We start from the raw sequence: 19,431 nt of genomic DNA on the forward strand, positions 1-19,431 counted from the left end.
CACCCGGTCGAAATCCACTACGGAGCTTCTCCACCAAGGAGGGTTCTCCTCTTCCCCCGTACAAAGTGTCGGCACCGCTCCACACCAAGTCGGTGGGTCGTCGATGGGAATGCTTTGCTTGCCTCGGCAAGACTTCTCTTAAGCTAGTTCTCTCAAGAACTAAGCCTATACGAGTGCACAAAGCACTCTCTCAAAGCTTCTCACAAGCTAGATATGACACTAAGCTTTGCTAGGATGGTTGGAGATGATGATTTTCTTGGGCAACACTTCCTTCAACCTTTTTGGTGCCCAACCATATGCAGCAACCGACCTTGGGGGTATATATAGCCCATACACCCCAAAAGAGCCGTTGGGAAAGGTTGACAGAATTCCCGAACGCCGATTGATCCGACGCTCCAGTTTTGTCATCACCGGTTCAACCGGTGAATGGTTTTTCCAAGCTACTAGCCGTTTCTGCTCCAACGGCTACTTGATCAATTGTACCGACGCTCTTGAAATCATCGTCGGTTTAACCGATGATTGCAAGCTTAGAAACCCCCGAACAATGGAGTCTCTGGACAACTGCACCGACGCTCAATTTGAGCATCGCCGGTCTAACCGGTGCTGAACCCTAGCCTTAGCTTCTGGATCCGTTGCACTGATGATACATATTTTCCCATCGTCGGTTCATCCGGTGCACTCTGTTGACTTGGTCTCTACTGAGCCCATTGCACCGGTGAGTGTAATTTGCCTCACGTCGGTTTAACTGGTGAGTGCAAATTACCTCTGTCTTGGTCCTTTCGACCTGATTTCTTCGGGGTTTTGTATTTTTTCATCCCTTAGACCTATAAGCCTGATAATGATCATCTTAACACATATATTAGTCCAAGTGTTGTGTGTGTCATCAATCGCCAAAACATTATATTGAAATATGGCATGAGAGGCCATTTTCGCTACAATTGTGACGTGAAGTTGGAGCCAAGATCTGTAATAATGGTGTGAGGAAAACCAAACCGATGGATAATGTCAGAGATGATGTCCACTGCTCTATCTGATGAGATCTTGACGATGGGCTTGTACTCGATCCACTTGGTGAACTTGTTGACTGCTACCAGCACATGATTGAATCCTCCTGTAGCGACGGTTAATGGTCCGATCATGTCCAAACTCCAACAGGCGAACGGCCATGATGGAGGGATTGTTATCAAGTTGTGTGCTGGGACGTGAGTCTTCTTGCCAAAGAATTGGCAGCTAGGACACCGTCTGAACAGGTCTTCTGCGTCCGAGACAGCTGTTGGCCAGAAGAATTCAGACCTATACGCCTTACCGACTAGTGTCCTTGATGTAGCGTGGTTGCCGCAAACTCCTTCGTGTATTTCTCGGAGGATGTCTTTACCTTCTTCAAGAGTAACGCACTTCATGAGGATGCCTGAAGCAGAGCGCTTGTATAGGTTGTCGCCAACGAGGACGAAACCCTTGCTGCGCCCGGTGATGCGGGCAGCTTCAGCGCTTTTAGGATCAACATGTGGTGGAAGCTTGAATTCCTTGATGAAATCAGTAAACTGAGTTCGCCAATCTTCATCAATCATCAGCACTTCTCTGACTATGGCCGGGGCCTCTGTGTCAGTGGCTTGTTGGCTTTGTTCCTTGACTGATGGGTGGTGATGTTCATGGACAAAAACTCCTGGTGGAATAACTGCTCGAGAGGACCCAAGTTTGGAGAGGACATCAGCTCCCACGTTGTTGTTGCGATCGACGTGGTGGATTTCCAATCCTGAGAACTTGTTTTCGAGCTTTCTGATTTCTGCAACATATGCATCCATTGTATCCTTGTTGACGTCCCATTCTTTATTGACTTGTTGAACGACGAGTAGAGAATCGCCGTAGACAAGTAGTCTCTTGATGCTGAGAGATACTGCTAGTCGGAGGCCATGTAGCAATGCCTCGTATTCAGCTTCATTGTTGGAGACCTTGAACAAGATTTGGAACACATACTTCAATTGTTCTCCCTTGGGGGAGATGAACAAAACTCCTGCGCCGCCTCCATCGATCTTGAGTGAGCCACCGAAGTACATCACCCAATGCTCTGGAATGCTCTGGGGTACTGGAATTTGATTTTCCCGCCATTCAGCCAAGAAGTCGGCTAGTGCCTGTGACTTGATTGCTGTTCTTGGCTTGAAGTTGATTTCCAAAGCTCCTAGTTCAACATCCCACTTTGAGATTCGTCCAGTGGAATCCCGATTATGGAGTATATCCCCCAATGGGAAGTCGGTTATGACTGAGATCTTGTATTCGTCGAAGTAATGCCGGAGCTTCATGGAGGTGATTAGAATTCCATACAGAAGTTTTCGAATTGATGGATATCTAACCTTTGATTCAGAGAGTACTTCGCTGATGAAGTAGACTGATCCTCTGGGCGTTCGACTACTATCGCCGTACTGACTACATGGGTAGTCGCAGCGATGTAGAGGAGTAATTCCTCACCGGGTAGTGGGGCTGTTAGAATCGGCGGTGAATGGAGATGATGCTTGAGATTCTCGAGTGCTTCCGCGGCTTCTGTAGTCCACTCGAATTTATCTTGTCGCTTTAGGAGTTTGAAGAAGGGTAATCCCCGTTCTCCAAGCCTGGACAAGAATCGATTTAAGGCTGCCATGCAGCCAGTAAGCTTCTGGACGTCCTTGATGGTAGCTAGGGCGTCCATGGCCATGATGGCATTGATCTTCTTTGGGTTAGCTTCAATTCCTTGGTTGCTGACGATGAATCCGAGTAGTTTTCCAGAGGGTACTTGTAACACCCTAATTTAAATTTCAGCATTTATTAATAAATTTAATTTGCTTTATTTAATTTTCTAAGGTTTAATGTGTTAGACTTGCATTTAATCTAAAATTTTGTTCCTTAAGTAATTAAAATTTTATCATAGGTTTAAAATTTTGTGTTGCATTCATGCTGGTGCATACTTTTATTTGAGTGTGGTTTGAATTCAAATTCATATTTGAATTCAAACTTTGTTTGAATTAGATTTAGAAATAGAAATAGAAAAGGAAAAACCCTTAACCCGGCCCAACCCGCAGCCCACCTCTCTTCCCAGCCCAGCCCGCTCTTTCCCCTGCGGCCCAGCCTTTTCCCTTCTCTTCCCGCACGCGGCCCAGCTCTGCACGGCCCACACCGCAGGCCTGCCTCCCCCCCGCTCGCGCAGCAGCCCGTCACCCCGCGTCGCCCCGCACGGGCCCGCCTGCCAGCGTGCGCCCGCTCCCCCTCGCTGCCCCGTCTGGCCCACACGTCAGGGTCGCCTTCCTCCTCCCGCATCCCCCGCGCGCGCAACGGGAACCGCCCGCGATCCCCGGCGAAGTCCCCGCCGTGATTTCCCCGCCCGGGCGCGCACGCCAAGGGCGCTCCGCCGCCCTATAAATACCGCCCGCGGACCCCCCCTACACCCTATCTCCACGCCCTAGCCGCCCCAAACCCTAGAGCGCAGCCGCACCGAGCACCGCCGCGGTCCAGCAGCTTGGCCACGCCATAGCCCCGGCCAGACCTCGCCACCACTCCGCCTTGGCATCAGAAGACTCCTCGAGCTCCTTGGCCCCGGACCGAGTCGCGCCTACGCCGAGATTCCGCCAGGGACGCATCTCCGGTGAGAAGCTCCGCCGCCGAAATTACTCACCGCCGTTGCCGCTCCGAGCCTGCTGACCCCCTTCTCGCCCTCGCAGGGTCTTCAGGAACCCATCCGAGGACACCAGGACGCCGGAGCACACCTCGACGTCCACCTCCGCGAAGCACCGAGCCGACCTCGCCGCCGTTTCACACCGTCGACCCCCCTGCGCGCCATCCCGGTCTGATCCAAGCCCTCGGGGAGCCTCACAACAACACGCCCTTTCTTTTGCGCTAGTTGTATTGGCCCTTAGCCCGCTCCCGGGGTTAGCACATCACCCGCCGGCGAACTTCGCCGCCCCGAGCCGCCATGGTCGCCGAACTTCGTGCTCGGGACCTCCCCAAACCCAAATCGCACCCTAGGTGGATTACCCATGCCGCCGCGGGAATTGGTTTCCCGGCGACCCGCGCCGCCGCCGTCGGCCCCAACGCCCCTGCGCCGTCCGATCCGGGATCTGCGCTCCAGATTAGATCAGCCCACCGCGTCGCTCTCAATCGTCGGATCGAGATCCAACGGCCTGGAATCAAAGATACCGGTTCGGCCTTGACTTTTTGCTAAAGAGCCCTCAATCTTCTGCTGAATTAACCCGCAGTCCATCGCCTTTGAAAAATAATTGCAGTTAAGCCCAAATTTTTGCACGGACCCCCCTGAGTTTTCCAGAAATCAAACCCGCCATCCACCCTTGGCAGTTTTATGCGTTAGACCCTAGAACTAATGGATAATTATGTTTTAGCCCTCGGTTTTAGCAGAAAAGTCCCTGGAACCCTGTTTTTCTTACAAATAAGCCCCTAGAACTTGTTTTTGGCCTAGATTTTGCGTCTTAGCTCCGTTTTTAGCGTTCTTTATATCCACGCGATCGTTGTAACGAGTAGAACAGTTTAGGCTTAGTTTTTCTTGCTCTTTTTATGTATTGATGTACTGTTTCCTAGTTTTTGTTAGTGTTTGCTTGTATGCTTATTATTGTGCTTTGTTTTGGCTATGTGTTCGTGAGTAGACGTTGATCCATCTGAGGAGCCCCAGTACCAGTACCAGGAGCAGCCGTCTTCCGAGCCCTTTGAGCAGCAGCAGGAGCAGTACGTGGAAGGCAAGTATAACATGAACAACCTATCACTTTAATTACAATTTCATACTGCATTTTAATACTGTATGCCTATAAGGACATTCCTAGCCACTTTATATCCCTTATATATACCTTTGGGTTGCATTTTGGTTAGTTGTGCTAGGTGCCGCGCTATAACACACTCTGGTCCTTTTTAATTAATCTGATTAATGGTTTACTTGAACTTAATCCTGAGAGTGGCCCTCTGTGTGGATGAGTGGCTCACGTCTCGTTAAAAAATGTTTTTGTAGAAACATGGTTTAGGGGGCCAGCACGGTGCTTAGTGCTTGGTTGGCCACTCTCCATAAGGACCGGTTCATAGAGCGACAACCTGGGACAACAGCGCTACCACAAGGCTAGAATGGGATAGACTTGGCTTACTAATTAGGTCTTTTTGGTTTGGAGTAACTTACCTGCGGGGCAAGAGTAGTAAGCTTCAATGGTCCCTGCTCCTCCGGCTTGGTCTGTGCTTGGATTGCGCTCCTGTGCTTGTACCCCCGGAGGTGGGCCCCATCGTCGCTGACCTAACTCTCGTGGTTACGCCTTACCAACGAGATTCTTTGTAACGGCCTCGTAGTGAGTCGCTAGTCATCTCACCTACGGAAGTGTGATGAACCCCTAGCGTAGCTCACGACTTGTGGGTAAAGATGTGCAACCTCTGCAGAGTGTAAAACTGGTATACTAGCCGTGCTCACGGTTATGAGCGGCCCAGATCCTCCTTTTGATTAGTGGGGTTGTCTCCTTCCGACGAGGGAGGTGCCTCTCGGGGTTACCTTGGTGGCTTGGTTTTGGTTTGGTTCTCAGTAGTAACATGATTAATTCTGACTAATTGCTATGTAACTGGGTTAATGGTAATTCATCAACTCGTAGTAAATAGCTTTAATAAAATTTTGCCAACACTTAAAAGCTAATGCAGTTGAGTCAGCCAACCTTAGAGCCTCATAGTTTGTGTTATACTTGTTGAGTACAAGTTGCGTACTCACACTTGCCTCTTCTCTACTTTTTCCTCTTGGCTACGCTACTGCTGCTCAGTTCCTGCCGACACGAGGGAGTTCGTCCAGCGCTACCAGGACTACGAGGACTTCTAGGTGTTCGTCTCCTAGTCGACGTCCCTGTGGCGCCCTGCTTCAGCTTCGGAGAGCTTTATTCGTATTTTATACTTCGCTTTCGCTGTACCAGACATTTTTGTCATTAATGTAATAAATAACACTCGTATTCGCTTTATTATATCTTTTTACGTGATATGTGCTATGATATACTGTTCATTCTGTTGTATATACGTGTGACTTGATCCTGGCACGTATATGATTGCTCGGTTTATGTTCTTTTATAAACCGGGTGTTACTGAGTGGTATCAGAGCCATATCGACTGTAGGACGAAGCCTAGATGGAACTGGTCGAGTTTTAGGACTTCTTCTCTCCAATCCTTGTCTGCTAAAATTATTTTACTATTATACCACTTGACTTCTTTGACTTTTTACCCTTCTTGCCTTGATTTCTCTCTCTGAAGAATAGTTTTCGTAGATTTTGGCCTGAATCAGTCATCTGACCACCATGAGTTAGCTAGGTGACCCTTTTATAATAAAACGATAGCACGTTCTGCGACGCATTGTGTTAGTCGAGTCTATTGCTAAACTCGGCTAAGTCGTGAAAATTGTCTGCTTGTTATTATGCTACATGTTTGATTTGGATTTTTGAATGATTGCATAGCTTAGTAGTTTAAATTTGTTTAATAAAATCACTCTTATATCAAAGTTAATTAATTAATAAAATGAGTTAGATCGTTGGGGGTAAAACAGTCCACTCTATCCTGTCTACTTTATCATGGCTGAGTCTTTTTCCGCAAAGAGTTATCATATCCATCTGAATTTATTCCTGCAATATCCGTACTCGTGAAATCTTTTGTCCAAAATCAGATGGTGAACACCAGGCGTGGTTCTGACCAGCAGGGGCAGAACAACCAGGGTCAGAACACCCAGGGGACCGGGATCCCGATGCCTTCGCCTTTGACTCCGGAGCAGTACTTCCAGCTCCAGATGCAGATGATGGCTACCCTGAACAACACCGTTCAGGCTCTTCAGCAGGCTCACACTCAGCCTCCGCCTCCTCCACCGCCGCAGCCTCGCGACAGGCGTGCTGAGTTCCTGAGGGGTCACCCGCCGACGTTTTCTCACACGTCCGACCCTCTTCAGGCCGACGACTGGCTCCGTGCAGTGGAGCGTCAGCTGGACATCGCCCAGTGCGATGATCGTGAGCGCGTCTTGTACGTAGCAGGACAGCTGCGAGGGGCAGCTTTGGACTGGTGGGAGTCCCACCCAGTTCACGACCGCGAGCCTCTTACTTGGCTCCAGTTCAGGGAGCGTTTCCGCAGCCACAACGTCCCCGCGGGCGTTATGAAGATGAAGCAGAAGGAGTTCCTTGCACTGAAGCAGGTAACCTTAAATATAATCATTCAACGGTTTCTTTTGAGCTAATGCCCCTTGTTCTATCCTTATGAATCTTGACTTAATCTTTCGATATCTATCTGTCTTTGTCACTTCAGGGGACTATGTCGGTCACGGAGTATCGTGATCGCTTTCTGCAGCTCGCTCGCTACGCCCCTGCCGATGTTGCGGATGACCGCAAGAAGCAGGAGCACTTCATGGAGGGTCTTGAGGACTACCTCCAGTACGCGCTGCTCAACCTCCGCTTCGACGACTTCAACCACCTGGTTGACAGCGCGTTCAACACTGAGCGCAAGCACCTGGAGATGGAGGACAAGAAGAGGAAGATTGTCCCAGTTGCTTCCGGCAGCAACACTCGTCCACGCCTCCAGCAGCCCTAGCAGTACCAGCAGCCTCAGTACCGGCCTCCTCAGCAGTACCAGCAGAGGCCCCCACAGCAGTACCCGCCTCGACAGCAGCAGCAGGCGGGGCAGGGCCAGAGGTTACCGGCACCTCCGGCTCATGCTGCTCCACCGGCACCGCAGGCTCCACGTCCGGCAGCTCCTACCGGACAGCAGGCTCAGGGACTCCCTCGCACCTGCTTTCACTGCAGCCAGCCGGGGCACTACGCCAACGCTTGCCCCCGGAAGGCGCAGGCGGGACAGCAGGGGCGCCCAGCTCAGCCCAGGGAGCCACTTCAGGGCAGAGTGAACCACATGACGGCCGAGTCAGCGGCCGAGGCTCCCAACGTGGTTATTGGTACGTTCATGGTTAATTCATATCCAGCTACAGTGCTTTTCGATACTGGTGCTACGCATTCCTTCATTACTCAGTCTTTTGTCAAGCATCATGGTACTCATACTAGCACATTAAAGAGGTGCCTGTTAGTATCTTCACCGGGAGGACAGTTGAGGTCTCACACTTACTGCCCGAGAGTCAGCGTTTCCTTGAGGGGAGTAGAGTTCTGTACTGATCTGATGGTGCTAGACACCAAGGGCATTGATGTCATTCTGGGAATGGAGGCTTTGGCCAAGTGGGAAGTTCGGATAGATTGTGCTCAGAGGACAGTCTTGCTATCAGCTTCCAGTGGCCAAGAGGTTGTTATCAGTGCAGTAGAACCTTCTGGATTTCTTCATCAGATGGAGGCTAGACCCACGGACGGTATTCGCGTGGTGTCTGAATTCCCGGATGTCTTTCCGGATGATCTGCCAGGTATGCCGCCTGAACGCGCCATTGAGTTTTGTATTGATCTCTTGCCTGGCACAGCTCCTATTGCAAAGCGGCCCTACCGTATGGCACCTATAGAGCATGAAGAAGTTAAGAAGACTATTGATGAGTTGCTAGCCAAGGGCTATATCCGTCGCAGCTTCTCTCCTTGGGCTTTTCCATTATTGCTGGTAGATAAGAAGGATGGCTCGAAGAGGATGTGTGTGGATTATCGGGAGCTGAATGCAGTTACTATCAAGAACAAGCATCCACTGCCCCGTATTGAGGATCTCTTCGATCTGCTTCGAGGTGCTCGTATATTCTCGAAGATTGATCTTCGTTCGGGATATTTTCAGCTGAGGATCCGTCCTGGAGATATTCCGAAGACGGCATTCACCTGCAAGTACGGGCTATATGAGTATACAGTCATGTCCTTCGGCTTGACTAATGCCCCGGCTTACTTCATGCATCTGATGAACATGGTTTTCATGGATTATCTGGATGTCTTTGTGGTGATTTTCATTGATGATATTCTGATCTTTTCCAAGACAGAAGAAGAGCATGAGGAGCATCTGAGACTCGTATTGCAGAGATTGAGAGAGCATCAGTTGTATGCCAAGTTCAGCAAGTGCGAGTTCTGGATTGACGAGGTGCCATTCCTCGGTCATGTCATCTCGCAGGGAGGCATTGCTGTTGATCCGAGTAAGGTGAAGGATGTACTCGAGTGGGAGACACCACAGACAGTGAAGGAAGTCAGATCATTCTTGGGCTTAGCTGGATATTATCGGAGGTTCATTGAGAATTTCTCCAAGATTGCGAAGCCTTTGACTTCTTTGCTGGAGAAAAATGTGGCTTTCGTGTGGACTGATGAGCGTCAGAGGGCCTTTGATGAGCTGAAGAAGAGGTTGACTACGGCGCCAGTCCTGACTCTGCCAGACCAGACGAAGAGGTTCACGGTATATTGTGATGCTTCGAAGGATGGTCTTGGGTGTGTTCTGATGCAGGAGGGCAGAGTGATTGCTTATGCTTCACGGCAGTTACGTCGGCATGAGCTGAACTATCCTACTCATGATCTTGAGTTAGCCGCAGTTGTGCATGCTCTGAAGATTTGGAGGCATTACTTGTATGGGCAGCGGTGTGATATCTACACTGATCACAAGAGCCTCAAGTACATTTTCACGTAGAATGAGCTGAACATGCGGCAGAGAAGATGGCTAGAGTTAGTCAAGGATTATGACCTGGAGATTCACTATCATCCGGGCAAGGCCAATGTTGTAGCAGATGCTCTGAGCAGAAGAAGTTATGTCAACATGGCCGTGGCTTTCCAGATGCCTCCAGAGTTATGCGAGGAGTTCGAGCAGTTGAGTCTGGGTTTCTTGCATCATACTTCCAGTGCAGCATTTGAGGCAGTACCGACTCTAGAGTCAGAGATCAGGCAGCATCAGAAAGATGATGAGAAGCTGCAGGAGATACGTGAGTTGCTCAAGAAGGGCAAGGCTCCTCATTTCAGAGAAGATGATCAGGGTACTTTGTGGTACAAGAACCGGATCTGTGTACCAGATGTGAAGGATCTCCGGAAGTTGATTCTGAGTGAGGCCCATGATACAGCTTACTCCATTCATCCGGGCAGCACGAAGATGTATTATGATCTGAAGGAACGTTTCTGGTGGTATGGGATGAAGCGTTTAGTGGCAGAGTATGTGGCTATTTGTGACACCTGTCAGCGTGTCAAGGCTGAGCACCAGAGGCCAGCAGGTCTGTTGCAGCCTTTGAAGATTCCAGAGTGGAAATGGGAGGAAATCACTATGGACTTCATTGTTGGATTGCCTCGTACTCAGAAAGGGTACAACTCTATATGGGTAGTAGTGGATCGATTGACGAAGGTTGCTCACTTCATTCCGGTGAACACTACTTACTCCGGTGCTAGACTTGCAGAGTTGTACATCTCTTGGATTGTCTGCTTGCATGGTGTGCCCAAGAAGATTATATCTGACAGAGGGTCTCAGTTCACTTCTCGATTCTGGGAGCAGCTCCATGATTCGTTGGATACGAAGCTGCGTTTCAGTACGGCTTATCACCCTCAGACAGATGGGCAGACAGAAAGAACCAACCAAGTGTTGGAGGATATGCTGAGAGCTTGTGCTATCCAGTATGGTACTAGTTGGGATAAGTGCCTATCATATGCTGAGTTCTCTTATAACAACAGCTATCAGGCCAGTCTGAAGAAGTCCCCCTTTGAGGCATTGTATGGCAGGAAGTGCAGGACTCCTCTCTATTGGGATCAGATTGGTGAGAAACAGCTCTTTGGCCCTGAGATCATAGATGATGCAGAGCAGATGGTCCAGGCTGTGCGAGAAAATCTGAGGATTGCACAGAGCAGACAGAAGAGCTATGCAGATGGCAAACGGAGAGACCTAACTTTCAGTGTTGGTGATTATGTGTACTTGAAGGTGTCTCCGATGAGAGGGATCCGCAGATTCAATGTCAAAGGGAAGTTAGCACCTCGGTATGTGGGGCCATTCAAGGTGCTAGAGCGGAAAGGCGAAGTTGCTTATCGCCTGGAGTTACCTCTTAGCCTCTCAGGAGTTCATGATGTCTTCCATATATCTCAGTTGAAGAGGTGTTTGCGAGTACCCGAGGAGCAGGCACCACTGGATGGAGTGGATGTATAGGAAGATCTGACTTATACTGAGCATCCGGTGAAGATTCTGGAAACATCAGAGAGGGTTACTCGGAACAAGCGCATCAGGATGTGCAGAGTTCAGTGGAGTCATCACAGTGAAGCTGAGGCTACATGGGAGCGAGAAGATGAGCTGATGAAGACATATCCAGATCTCTTTGCTAACCAGCCCAGCTAAATCTCGGGGACGAGATTTCTTTAAGGGGGTAGGGTATGTAACACCCTAATTTAAATTTCAGCATTTATTAATAAATTTAATTTGCTTTATTTAATTTTCTAAGGTTTAATGTGTTAGACTTGCATTTAATCTAAAATTTTGTTCCTTAAGTAATTAAAATTTTATCATAGGTTTAAAATTTTGTGTTGCATTCATGCTGGTGCATACTTTTATTTGAGTGTGGTTTGAATTCAAATTCATATTTGAATTCAAACTTTGTTTGAATTAGATTTAGAAATAGAAATAGAAATAGAAAAGGAAAAACCCTTAACCCGGCCCAACCCGCAGCCCACCTCTCTTCCCAGCCCAGCCCGCTCTTTCCCCTGCGGCCCAGCCTTTTCCCTTTTCTTCCCGCACGCGGCCCAGCTCTGCACGGCCCACACCGCAGGCCTGCCTCCCCCCCGCTCGCGCAGCAGCCCGTCACCCCGCGTCGCCCCGCACGGGCCCGCCTGCCAGCGTGCGCCCGCTCCCCCTCGCTGCCCCGTCTGGCCCACACGTCAGGGTCGCCTTCCTCCTCCCGCATCCCCCGCGCGCGCAACGGGAACCGCCCGCGATCCCCGGCGAAGTCCCCGCCGTGATTTCCCCGCCCGGGCGCGCACGCCAAGGGCGCTCCGCCGCCCTATAAATACCGCCCGCGGACCCCCCCTACACCCTATCTCCACGCCCTAGCCGCCCCAAACCCTAGAGCGCAGCCGCTCCGAGCATCGCCGCGGTCCAGCAGCTTGGCCACGCCATAGCCCCGGCCAGACCTCGCCACCACTCCGCCTTGGCATCAGAAGACTCCTCGAGCTCCTTGGCCCCGGACCGAGTCGCGCCTACGCCAAGATTCCGCCAGGGACGCATCTCCGGTGAGAAGCTCCGCCGCCGAAATTACTCACCGCCGTTGCCGCTCCGAGCCTGCTGACCCGCTTCTCGCCCTCGCAGGGTCTTCAGGAACCCATCCGAGGACACCAGGACGCCGGAGCACACCTCGACGTCCACCTCCGCGAAGCACCGAGCCGACCTCGCCGCCGTTTCACACCGTCGACCCCCCTGCGCGCCATCCCGGTCTGATCCAAGCCCTCGGTGAGCCTCACAACAACACGCCCTTTCTTTTGCGCTAGTTGTATTGGCCCTTAGCCCGCTCCCGGGGTCAGCACATCACCCGCCGGCGAACTTCGCCGCCCCGAGCCGCCATGGTCGCCGAACTTCGTGCTCGGGACCTCCCCAAACCCAAATCGCACCCTAGGTGGATTACCCATGCCGCCGCGGGAATTGGTTTCCCGGCGACCCGCGCCGCCGCCGTCGGCCCCAACGCCCCTGCGCCGTCCGATCCGGGATCTGCGCTCCAGATTAGATCAGCCCACCGCGTCGCTCTCAATCGTCGGATCGAGATCCAACGGCCTGGAATCAAAGATACCGGTTCGGCCTTGACTTTTTGCTAAAGAGCCCTCAATCTTATGCTGAATTAACCCGCAGTCCATCGCCTTTGAAAAATAATTGCAGTTAAGCCCAAATTTTTGCACGGACCCCCCTGAGTTTTCCAGAAATCAAACCCGCCATCCACCCTTGGCAGTTTTATGCGTTAGACCCTAGAACTAATGGATAATTATGTTTTAGCCCTCGGTTTTAGCAGAAAAGTCCCTGGAACCCTGTTTTTCTTACAAATAAGCCCCTAGAACTTGTTTTTGGCCTAGATTTTGCGTCTTAGCTCCGTTTTTAGCGTTCTTTATATCCACGCGATCGTTGTAACGAGTAGAACAGTTTAGGCTTAGTTTTTCTTGCTCTTTTTATGTATTGATGTACTGTTTCCTAGTTTTTGTTAGTGTTTGCTTGTATGCTTATTATTGTGCTTTGTTTTGGCTATGTGTTCGTGAGTAGACGTTGATCCATCTGAGGAGCCCCAGTACCAGTACCAGGAGCAGCCGTCTTCCGAGCCCTTTGAGCAGCAGCAGGAGCAGTACGTGGAAGGCAAGTATAACATGAACAACCTATCACTTTAATTACAATTTCATACTGCATTTTAATACTGTATGCCTATAAGGACATTCCTAGCCACTTTATATCCCTTATATATACCTTTGGGTTGCATTTTGGTTAGTTGTGCTAGGTGCCGCGCTATAACACACTCTGGTCCTTTTTAATTAATCTGATTAATGGTTTACTTGAACTTAATCCTGAGAGTGGCCCTCTGTGTGGATGAGTGGCTCACGTCTCGTTAAAAAATGTTTTTGTAGAAACATGGTTTAGGGGGCCAGCACGGTGCTTAGTGCTTGGTTGGCCACTCTCCATAAGGACCGGTTCATAGAGCGACAACCTGGGACAACAGCGCTACCACAAGGCTAGAATGGGATAGACTTGGCTTACTAATTAGGTCTTTTTGGTTTGGAGTAACTTACCTGCGGGGCAAGAGTAGTAAGCTTCAATGGTCCCTGCTCCTCCAGCTTGGTCTGTGCTTGGATTGCGCTCCTGTGCTTGTACCCCCGGAGGTGGGCCCCATCGTTGCTGACCTAACTCTCGCGGTTACGCCTTACCAACGAGATTCTTTGTAACGGCCTCGTAGTGAGTCGCTAGTCATCTCACCTACGGAAGTGTGATGAACCCCTAGCGTAGCTCACGACTTGTGGGTAAAGATGTGCAACCTCTGCAGAGTGTAAAACTGGTATACTAGCCGTGCTCACGGTTATGAGCGGCCCAGATCCTCCTTTTGATTAGTGGGGTTGTCTCCTTCAGACGAGGGAGGTGACTCTCGGGGTTACCTTGGTGGCTTGGTTTTGGTTTGGTTCTCAGTAGTAACATGATTAATTCTGACTAATTGCTATGTAACTGGGTTAATGGTAATTCATCAACTCGTAGTAAATAGCTTTAATAAAATTTTGCCAACACTTAAAAGCTAATGCAGTTGAGTCAGCCAACCTTAGAGCCTCATAGTTTGTGTTATACTTGTTGAGTACAAGTTGCGTACTCACTCTTGCCTCTTCTCTACTTTTTCCTCTTGGCTACGCTACTGCTGCTCAGTTCCTGCCGACACGAGGGAGTTCGTCCAGCGCTACCAGGACTACGAGGACTTCTAGGTGTTCGTCTCCCAGTCGACGTCCCTGTGGTGCCCTGCTTCAGCTTCGGAGAGCTTTATTCGTATTTTGTACTTCGCTTCCGCTGTACCACACATTTTTGTCATTAATGTAATAAATAACACTCGTATTCGCTTTATTATATCTTTTTACGTGATATGTGCTATGATATACTGTTCATTCTGTTGTATATACGTGTGACTTGATCCTGGCACGTATATGATTGCTCGGTTTATGTTCTTTTATAAACCGGGTGTTACAGTACTCCAAAGACGCACTTGGCTGGTTTGAGCTTCCAGCGGAATTTTCGGAGGCTGTTGAAGGTCTCTTCCAGGTCAGTGATGAATTGATCTTGGGTCTTCGTTTTGACAATGGCGTCGTCAACATAGGCTTCAACATTACGATGTAGCTGGTCGGAGAAGCACAGCTGTATCGCGCGCTGGTAAGTAGCGCCAACATTCTTCAACCCGAAGGACATGGTCTTGTAGGCGTATGCCCCATAAGGGGTGATGAAGGCCATCTTGATTTGGTCTTCTTCTTTTAGGGCGATCTGATGATACCCTGAGTAGCAGTCGAGTAAGGATAACAGGACACATCCTGCTGTCGAGTCAATTACTTGATCAATACGTGGTGGCCCGAAAGGATCCTTCGGGCAATGCTTGTTTAGATCGGTGTAATCGACGCACATCCTCCACTCGTTGTTGTTCTTCTTCTGGACGAGAACAGGGTTGGCCAACCAATCAGGGTGGTAGACTTCCTTGATGAACCCAGCTGCGAGTAGTTTTGCCAGCTCTTTCTTAATGGCTTCCCGCTTGTCTAGTGAGAACCGCCGTAACCGTTGCTTTTTTGGTGTTGCTTTAGGGTCGACCTTCAAGGCATGCTCGATCAACTCCTTGGGCACCCCTGGCATATCCGCTGGTTTCCTTGCGAATACGTCTTGGTTGGCCCTAAGGAAGTTGACGAGCCCGAGTTCCTATTTGTCACTCAGTCCTGCTCCGATGATGGCTGTTTTGGAGTCGTCTCCCTCTTGTAGCTGGATAGTCTTGGTGCCCACACCATTGGTTGGTTTAACCGATGATTGGCTTGGCTTCTTGGAAGGCATCGACTCCTTGAGTGAGAGTTCTTTAGTGGCAGCGAGTATTTCGCTGACAGAGCTAGGAACCTGGATAGTAGAAGCATGATTTATTGCTTCCTTGTCGCACTCGAAGGACTTGAGGAGTTCTCCTCGTTGTGAAAGGACTCCTGTGTTACCTGGCATCTTGAGGAGCAGGTAGACATAGTGCGGCACTGCCATGAACTTGGCTAGTGCAGGTCTTCCCAAGATAGCATGATAAGAGGACTCAAAGTCGGCTATTTCGAATTTGATGTACTCTGTCCAGAAGTTCTGTTCTGTACCAAATGTGACTGGGAGGGTAACCGAGCCAATTGGAGTAGAGGAATTTCCGGGGACGATACCGTAGAACGGAGCCTTGCTTGGAGTAAGCAGGCTCATATAATTGAGGCCCATCTTTACCAGTGTGCTTGCAAAGATCAGGTTGAGCCCACTTCCGCCGTCGATGAGTACTCGAGTAAGCTTGGAGCCCTGAACGACTGGATAGAGTACTAGCGGGAACTTTCCAGGTTCAGAGAAGCTGGTCCATTGATCCTCCCTGGAGAAGGTAATGGGGACCTCGCTATATTTGAGTAGCCTCTGAATTGCTGGTTTGACTGAGAGGATCTCTCTGAGTAGGAGCTTCTGAGCTCGCTTGGAGAAGCTAGAATCTCCTCCAAATATGACGTTGACGACGTTTTGCTGCTGTTGGAAACCATCACGGTCTTTCTTGTCGTCTTCATCATCTTTGTCTTGTTCTTTCTTTGGAGCAGTTGCAAATGCTGACTGGAAGGATTTGCGCAGGATCGTGCACTCCCACATCGAGTGGTTTCTCTTGGGGTGGATTGGACATCTTTTGTTGTGAAGTATCTTGACGAACTAGTCTTGCGGTTTGTCACCCTTCTTACCACGCGGTGTGCGATCCATAGTGAAGACAATGTCGTCAGGCATATGCTTACGCGTAGGATCCCACTGGTTGCTGGGCCCTCCATGGTCGTTGTGGCGCTTCCCGTTGTTGTCGTTGTTGCGGCGGGGAAAGCGACTGCGTTCTTGCTCCTCTTCATCTGTCCAGCGCTGCATCATGTCACGTAGATCTACCACCGTTTTGGGCCGATTACGCCCAAAGTCGTGGTATAGTGACTGGACGGTGATGCCGCTCTAGAAGTAGTCGATGATGTCGTCGTCGGCGACGTTGGGGATGGTGGCTCTTGTGTCGAAGAAGCGCTTGACGTAGGATCTGATCGACTCGCCTTGCTCCTGCTTGATCATGGATAGGGCGTGACGAGTAGCTACTCGATGTAGCAACCCTTGGAAGTTGTCGACGAACGCCTTCTTGAGGTCCTCCCACGAGTGTATTGACTCGCACGCCAAGCTTTCGAGCCACGTGAGGGGTGCGGGCTCCAGGGCCATCGGGAGGTAGAGGATCTTGGTGTTGGTGTCTCCCCCTGCAACACTAATAGCGGTCGAGTATAAACGTAACCATTGAGCAGGGTCTTGCTTACCGTCGTACTTTTGGATGTTCGTAGGCTTGAAATCCTTCGGGTACTCGATGTTGTCGAAAGCCTTGCTCAGGGCTTCGAAGCGGTCGGAGTTGTCCGCAGGTTGCGCTCTGCGTCTTGCGTTGATGATGTCCCGTGCGTCTACAATGGAATTGGCTACCTCTTCCCTGTTGTTCCCACGGTTGTTGTTGTTGCGGTTTGGCTGAGGGCTAGGAGCTTGATTTGCATGTGGTTGGCCACCTCTGGGGCGATGGCTACTCGCAGCTTCCTGATCCTCTTGGTATCTTCAGTTCTGCTGTTGACGCTGGTGGCCTCCGGGGGTACGGCTTGCTTGAGGTATTGCTGTTGCGGTAGCCCTTGATCGCGTACTGTGAAGCGAGGACATGGGGTTCTGTCTCTCGAGTTGTTCAACAGTGTTTTTGGTGAGATTTATGGCTCATTCCAACTCGGGATTATGGGGCATCGTCATGAGTCGCAGGGTTGCTTCTGTCATTGCGGCGATTGGTGTTCTGAAGATGGGATCCGCAGCATTGTTGAATTCGTTATTGAGGTTGCGTGGCGGGAGATGAGCACGTTCGGCCGCACTAGTCCTGCACACTTCTTTGCGTTGATTCCTTTCCCTGCGGGTTGTACGAGTGACTTCGTCTTCATCAGCTGGAGCGTCTTGGGTCAGGTTGTCTGCTGAGATCTGATCCAAGGCTTCGTTTGGATCATGGTGGCTTGGAGCACCTCCGGGCTGGATGATTACCGGAACCAAACGCTCGTGAGAGAAGCTTTCCAGGTCTTATTCGGAATCAGCTAGGATAGTTCCACCTGAGCCAGTTTCCCTCTCGGTTGCGAGGGGAGTGCCGCGTTGAAATGGGAGATCATCGATGCTGGCGACTTCTCGCAGGTTGTCGAGTAGTTCTGCGAGGATATGACCTCGGCAAGATTTGAGTTGCATCTTAGCCAGCGCATTGGTGATGAAATATAGGCTGTCTTGAGGTGACTCGACTGGATCTAGGTAAACATAAAAAACGGGTGCCTCCCGGCTAGCGGTGGCTGATTGGTTTTTGACGTGAAGTAGGCGATCCAAGCTATTTTCATAGGAGGATCTAATCATCTGTTTGTAAACAGACAATGAATTGCGCAAACCAAAGACGGGTTGCGCGATAAGAGTCCCAATCCGAGTGGATTTCGGTTTGAGATCAATCTGAGTCCGAGTAGAACTCGAGTTGTTTTCGAGTTTCGGCTCGATCTCCTTGGCAAGGTCGGGAAGCAACATAACGACGCGATCATCCGATCTGGCGAGCTTGTTGGAGTCTTCCGACATGGAGCTCTTTGGCGTGGGAGAGTTGGTTAAGTGGCTATCAAAGCCGCCTAAACCATTGGCGACGCAGACCCACGAACCGAAGATGAAGGTGGCGCCTCTGGGAGGCGTCATGGTGCTGAAAGCGAAAGTGGCCATCGAACTCACTGATGAACTCGCCGAGTCCCCTACTTGGCGCACCAGCTGTCTGTGTTTACCGCCAAGCCTGCTCAGGGATACCCTTAGCAGTAGGGTTTGTAGGTAGGGATCGACGGCTCTGGAACTCGATGGTGCAAGGAACACAAAGATTTAGACAGGTTCGGGCCGTGAGTTGCGTAATACCCTACATCCTGTGTGGTGGTTTGTATTGCCTTAGGTGTAGATGTGTTTCGAGGGGGTTCCTGCCCGTCCTTATATATCCGGGGGGACAGGGTTATATGGAAAGTCCTAGCTGAGTACAGTTGGAGTCCTTCTACAACACGATCGGGTAGTTTTCTTGTACTGCAGCTAGTTCTACGCCTATTCGGGTAGTTACAAAAGAGGTAAGGTACATCCATGAGCTATCCCTTACTCTAGAACATTCTATGTCTGTAAGCAGTCCCGCTGCCTCGGGTCTGACAGAGCGAGCAAGCCGGCGTGCTGGGGCGCGTGGCCATGGCAGCGGTGGCAGCCATGGCTGTCTTCATCAAGATGTACATCGGCACCACCGGCGTCCTGCAGCTGCTCAAGGCCGTCTTCATTGCATTTGCCTGGGCCTTCGACGCGCAGTTGGTGTTCATCTCCGCGTTCACGGATGCCGAACCGTAGTGGCATTGCCTCACCGCCGCCTCTGCTGGCAACGCTTCGTGCTCCCCAGCCGCGGCCTCACCGTGGCCTCGGTGGTCTCCGAGTGGGCTATCCACTGTGCCGGCCCGGCGCTCGTCTCGCTCCTTGCGTCGTCCTTCTTCGCCGGCTGCCTCGCCAGTGGGTTCCTGCTCACGACGCTCGCGGACTGCTCCTCGGCTGCAAGAAGATGCTCCTCGTGTCCCTGGCGTCCACGTCCACGTCCTCGTGTCCCTGCCAGCGACCAGACGGCCGGGTGGCGGTGACGCCTCGGCTGGCTAGGGCGGGGGCGGCGGGTCGGAGCCGGAGCCGGGGAGGAGGAGGCGGATCGGAGGCGGGCGGGTGGTGGCGGACCGTAGGCGGGCGGGTGATGGAGGGATCGAGCGCAGGCACCGGCGACGGGATCGGGATCGGGAGAACGCAGGTTAG

The sequence above is a fragment of the Panicum virgatum genome, chromosome 9N (assembly GCF_016808335.1).
Source record: "Panicum virgatum strain AP13 chromosome 9N, P.virgatum_v5, whole genome shotgun sequence".
NCBI classification, from domain to species: Eukaryota; Viridiplantae; Streptophyta; class Magnoliopsida; order Poales; family Poaceae; genus Panicum; species Panicum virgatum.